We start from the raw sequence: 6,153 nt of genomic DNA, 5'->3' as shown, positions 1-6,153 counted from the left end.
ATTAGATGTCCAAGGGGTCCTCAATACTAAAAAGGCTGAGGACACTCTCTCCAGTAAAGAGGGAAAAAAATTTTTCAACTAAGCCCAGTACAATATTTTCATTATTCCCTCTCCTTTATTGTTGTTATTGTTTCAGCTCACTCTGACTTCATAACCCTATTTTAAATTTTCTTGAAAGGATTCTGGAATGGTTTGCCATTTCCTTCTCCAATATATTTTTACAAGTAAAGAAATTGAAGCGAACCAAATTAAGTGACTTCCCTAGGATCACATAGCTAGTTAAGAGACCAGATTTGAACTCAAGAAGATGAATCTTCTTGACTTCAGACCTGGTGCTCTACACTTTGTCAACCAGCTATCCCATTACCTCTCCCACAGTGTTACAAATGTATATGAGTATTTGAAAGCAATCATTCTGTACGCAGTTTTCTATTTAAAGGGAAATAATTAGAACACATTAACTTCTAAGAAATGTTGGATTCCTTGTTACCTCGTAGCCACAGGACTACTAGACAAGAAAGAAGGTACCAGTTAGTCTTTGGGGCAAAAGGCAATGAGCCTAGCATGTTAGCAGTTTCCACCATTATCATTTGTGCACAGTGATAGCAGATTAAGCAAGAAACCAGTTTCCCTCTAAAATGAAAATGAAAACTGAAATTTCCCCATCTATGACCACAGTTCAGATTTTAACATGACATTCATCTTGTCATTTTGGAAACCTCTTCTGAGAAAATACATAAATATAGCTAAGCATTTGCAATAATGGAGGGACAGAGAGGCTTCAGATAAAAGTGGTTTATATAGAGATATTGTCACACTTTGACATAGTTAAGTGCTCAAGGAATATTTATTGGATGAATGAATGGAAATTTTTATCTATGGGGGTTTCCCCTTTATTATGTCATTTTTGGCCAAAGGATGACTTTTTAACTTTATAGGTAATATGCTTTGTTCTAAAATAAGCACAATACTTGATATTGGCATAAAAATAAATTTTCTGTTCCATATCTTTTTAATGAACTTCTCTTCCTGCCTTTCCTCCAACTTAATCTTGCCCTGGAGATGAATGAGGACAGTTGTGGTAAAATTCTGCCAGCTCAAGAAGGATTCGGATGCATCTGTACCACTAGCACCACCACTAGTACCCCTCAAGCAGGGAGAGGGAAGCATAAGCAGCATATCTATAGAATAAACGAGTGAAGTAAATTAAGAAAATTAGTTAAACCTGATACATTGTTGCTTACATCAGGACATCTTCCTCTTGCTCAAACCTCAGTTTCTTGCTTCTTCCTAATACATAGAACATCAATTATTGATCTTAGTTCGACTCATTGGAGATTCTGTGTTTTATCTGTGCAAGAACTTCCTTGTCTTCCCAACCGTAATACCAATCTCTTACTCTCCAAATTTGCACGGGAGGAAAGGAAAAAGAATAAGCATTTATATAATACATGCCACATGCCAGGCACTGGATTAAACACTTTATAAATATTATTTCATTTGATCCTCAGAACAGTCTTACAAGGTAAGTGCTGTAATGATCCTCATTTTACAGTTGAGGAAATTGAGGGGGAAAAAAGGATAGGTGATTAGCTGATATTCACACAATTATTAAGTGGCTGGGGCCAAATTTGAACTCAAGTCCTCCTGCTTCCTGCCCAATTCTAGATCCACTGTACCACTTAGCTATGGAGGAAGTCACAAATTGGAGAAAGAATCCCTCTGCTAAAACCTGTAATACGTTACAATCCAGACCCTCCAAGAAGTGGGATCAAGGAGAATAACACAATCTTGCTCCATTCTAGGCAAGCTGCCCACCTCGGGCTCAAAGGGAACCAACCAGCAGTCACGGTGGATGGCCTCCAACAACAGCTGTCAACACTTCAGTCCCATAAAGCCACATGCAACATGAACTGGGATGAACAATTACTGAAAACATGCAGTCAGGGGGCAGGGTGCCTCCCTCTCTGAAGTGAATGCCTCATTGAGCCTAACTAGACACATGTTTGGGATGTCCTAGGACCTCAGGAAGTGTTCCAAGATAATGTTTTTGACTCCACCACAAATCTGACTTCATTGATTAAATGCAATTAGTTTTTGGACTATTATTCTACTGTGCTCCACAGTATTATGTCAAGGTAACTGTCTCATCTCCCAATTGACAGATCTGTGATCAATATCCACTACAAACAAGTTACAGAATTTTCCAAAAAATAAATAAATAAAAATAAAAATAAGTTCTATGAGATATTTGATGACCTTTTTTGCTCCAAATCGGCCAACCAATAATTCTTTCAGCTTCAATGGGTCACATTCATGCACCCCATTTACCTCACCCTTCAGGCTTCCCCACACTGAAACTTTATTTAGAAACATCATAAAGCTCATAAAAACCTGGTCCAAACTGTAAATTGTGGGGATGCCCATTGATTGCAGAATTATTGAACTAATTGTGGTATTTGATTGTGAAGGAAGATTACTGTGCTATAAGAAATGATGAATTTAATGATATTAGAAAAAACATGGGATAGACTTGCATGAAATAATGAAGAGTGAAATGAGTAGAACCAAGAGATCACATATACAGTAACAGCAATATTTTATAAGAACAACTTAAAGTGACTGTCATTTTGATTATTATAAGTAAACAATTAAGTTTAATTTGACATCTTCACTTAAATTTAAATATTTTCTCTGTCTCTCTCTGCATCTGTCTCTTTGTATGTCACTCTCTCACAAATTAATAATTTTATGCTTATTGAGCCCCCAAAACATTTTTATATGTTGAAAAAAATTTCTTGAAATTAAGAAAATATTTAAAGAAATAATTAAGACTGACTTAAAGGCAAACAAAATTAAATAAAAATATATCCAATTAATTGCAAAAAAAAGAAGATATTATCTGCATCCAGAGAAAGAATTAAGAAATAGTAGAAGTATGTATAGAATGGTTTTCACATATATATATATATATATATATATATGTATATGTATATGTATAAAGGGCCATCTCTAGGCTTAAGGAGGGAAGGGGAAGGAAAAAGAAAGGGGAAAAAAGAAAATTACACAAAAGCTTTATTAACTATTTTAAAAGGAATAGCAAGTTGTTCATAATAATTGCAGTTTCATATAAATCTTTTTTATTATTCAGTTATGGCATGGAAATGCTTATTTTGTTTCATAAGTTCAGAACATAAAATTTTGAAAAATTAATGGGAGATGAGATCAGAAGGATCTTTAAATCTGCTCTATTTCTATTTATTCTGAGAAACAGGTGACTAGATTGGCAAAAATAAATAAATAAAAGACTTTTATTTGGATAAAAGGATGATTTTGTCTCACTCTGCTTATCTCCAGTGGAACTGTGTAGAAACAATATGTCAGCTGGTTGCCTCTGAACAGATCACATTACCACCTCAATACCTTCAATTCCATAATATCATAACTGCTGCCAAGGGACAGGAGCATTATTTGGAGAATGGAAGTAAAAATTCACCACTGTCCTGGTGTTGGTTATCCAGACCCATGAATGTGGATTCTAACAAAGACAAATACCTCTGACTTGGCATTAGGGCATATCCTGTCCTAAGCCAGCTCCACCTTCCTTTCAGTTACTTTGCTCCTATTCATTTTTTTTTCACTAAATGTAGAATTTCTCAAAAAGAATTATACAATCTGGGGGAAAGAGCTGCCAGCAGTTAAAGTACCATTTGAGACTTGGCATTATTACTTGGAGAAAGCTCAGTGCCCCTTTTTGGCCCAGTTAGACCATAATGGTCTGGAATATCTCCAGCATTGTAGAAAATTAAGCTAGCAACAGATAAGATGGACACTTTCCACTCTGTCCATCATCCCCCCAGCTTATTCAACTATTCTATTATGTATGTTCCAAGCTAGACAGTCAAGAAGCAGTCATCTTCTTTTTAAAAGTTGAATATTCCCTACCCATGCCCTAGTCATTTGTGTAAGCATGGGGCTAAGAATTTCAGAGCAGCAAATTAGGCCTTCCTCAATTACATTAAGCTTTCCTAACAACAGGCAAAAGATTCATATATTCATGCTCAGTTCACTATCACCTAAACAGGAGGAGGAATGGTATAAGATGGACTTTTCCTTCTCTTTCTAAAGGTACATATATATAACCCCTATCAGCAGTGGAAACGATGAGAAGTGTGTTTTTTCCCAGCTGGAAAGACTATATGAGTGTAGGATGCAGGAGCTTTGGGGGAAATCTGGGGACTTTGGATCCCAGTAGAGAGGCAAGAATTCCACGATGAACACTGGCCAACAGTGAGTTGATTAGAAGTGAAGTGTGAGGCTACCCTGAATTGAATATAATCAGGACCAGTTGGAATTTCATCTGTCTCACAGATTCCCCCACAGTTATCTGCCTAGAGAGAACTTGATGTTGGCCAGACTACCTGCTGCATTGTGCTGGGGAACCAAATAAATGTACCTACTCCTCAACCTCATCATTGCTGGGTGAAACACCATTACTTATTCGTTAGACTTAAATTCTTTTTTTTCAAAATCTTTTCAAAATTACAAATTTCCCTTGTGCTACTCCTCTGTCTATCACCACAATGAATGGTCTGCCTTCCAATGCTCTTCAAAGTTCTCATACTTCCACTTTGAACACTATGGCTTCACTTAAACTATGACTTTCATCCTCACTTTTCTTGCACTGAATTGCTACATCATCATAATAGCAACAAATTACTACCAGAGGGAAGTGGAGATGTTACAAAGTAGTACTGTAAAAACACTGATGCTATTAGCATAAACATATGGGAGAAACAGCAGCCTTGACAACAGGTCAACTAGATAGCTAGTAATTGCATTGCCAGAGATCAGCGTGACATATAACTGGGCTATTTCAAGAGGAAGAATACTGGCCACAACTCCATTACCTTTGAGTAGACAGTTTTATAGAGGAAAGATGAGAATTCTGGTCTGAAACCTCAAGATTCAGGAAGAATGAATGTAACTGCATTGTCCTTCACATGGAGAGTTCCCCTTGTATGGACATTTCCCCTGTGATTTGACTCACAGAAAAGTAGATGGTAGAAGATAAGCACAGAAAGTATATTTTATTTGCATTATCCTGTACTAAGCATCTTCTGTGTTGTAGTTATATCTGACATCTTCCCTGGTGGTGGGGAGGAAAATGTGGCTAGGGAATGGCAGTCAATTTTTCTAGTCTATGTAATCATAAAGCTAATTGGATCTTGCTAATCAGGCTGCAATTCTATTACAGTAGTTGTTCTAAAACTCTACCTCATCATACTTAGAGGATCTTGAAGAAAGTCAATATAAAAATTAGCAATCAAGAAGGCATATGAAAGCAAGCATAGGGACCCAAGGAAATCCTTGTATGTAAGGAACTTTGTATGGGTGAGTACTTGGAATATATATATATATATATAAATCTATTACCCTGATAGTCTTATGATCTACCAATATCACTTTTCATCTTAAAGGTCATTTAGCCCATATTTCACTAGTACATTTTTCCACATACAAATACACATACACACAAAAACATACATATACAGAGATCTATATTTTCCACATTCATTCACACAGTCAAAGCTCATGGAAAGGCAAGAAGAATCCCTTAGAAAGGAAATTTTTGACTTCCAGAAACATGGCACTGACTTCAATAATTTGAGGAGAAGGCAGCTTACTGCCTAAAAGAAAGAACCTGGCGGCCCGGTCATTACTTTAATATTGGATGCTGCCAACCAACTGTATTCCCAAGTCTATTCCTTGAGGCCAGAAAGACGAGCTAGAAAGAAAAATGGTTATAAATTCTGCTTACATTCTGTCATTATCTTGGAGGCCAATTTCTAGATGAGGAGGGTTCAGAAAGAGCTAGAGGGCAGGGCTGGCTGTACAGATTCAGATATACAAATATATCATGCCCACAAAACAACTCAGTGCAGTAAAATGAGATAATCCCTTGTCAAGCTCAATATCCCAAATTGATACTGATCTATGGTGGCCCTGCTCTGAGAACTTGCCTTATGCTATCCCCCTCAGATATAATATTGATCCCATTTTTTTAAACTCCTAGTTCTATTTCAGACAGCACTACAAAATCTCCTTCTTCAGTTCCATGACCCATATGCTAAGACAAGGGGAAGGACTGAT

The sequence above is a fragment of the Sminthopsis crassicaudata genome, chromosome 3, assembly GCF_048593235.1.
Source record: "Sminthopsis crassicaudata isolate SCR6 chromosome 3, ASM4859323v1, whole genome shotgun sequence".
Lineage (NCBI taxonomy): Eukaryota > Metazoa > Chordata > Mammalia > Dasyuromorphia > Dasyuridae > Sminthopsis > Sminthopsis crassicaudata.
This window is presented reverse-complemented; position numbering follows the sequence as displayed.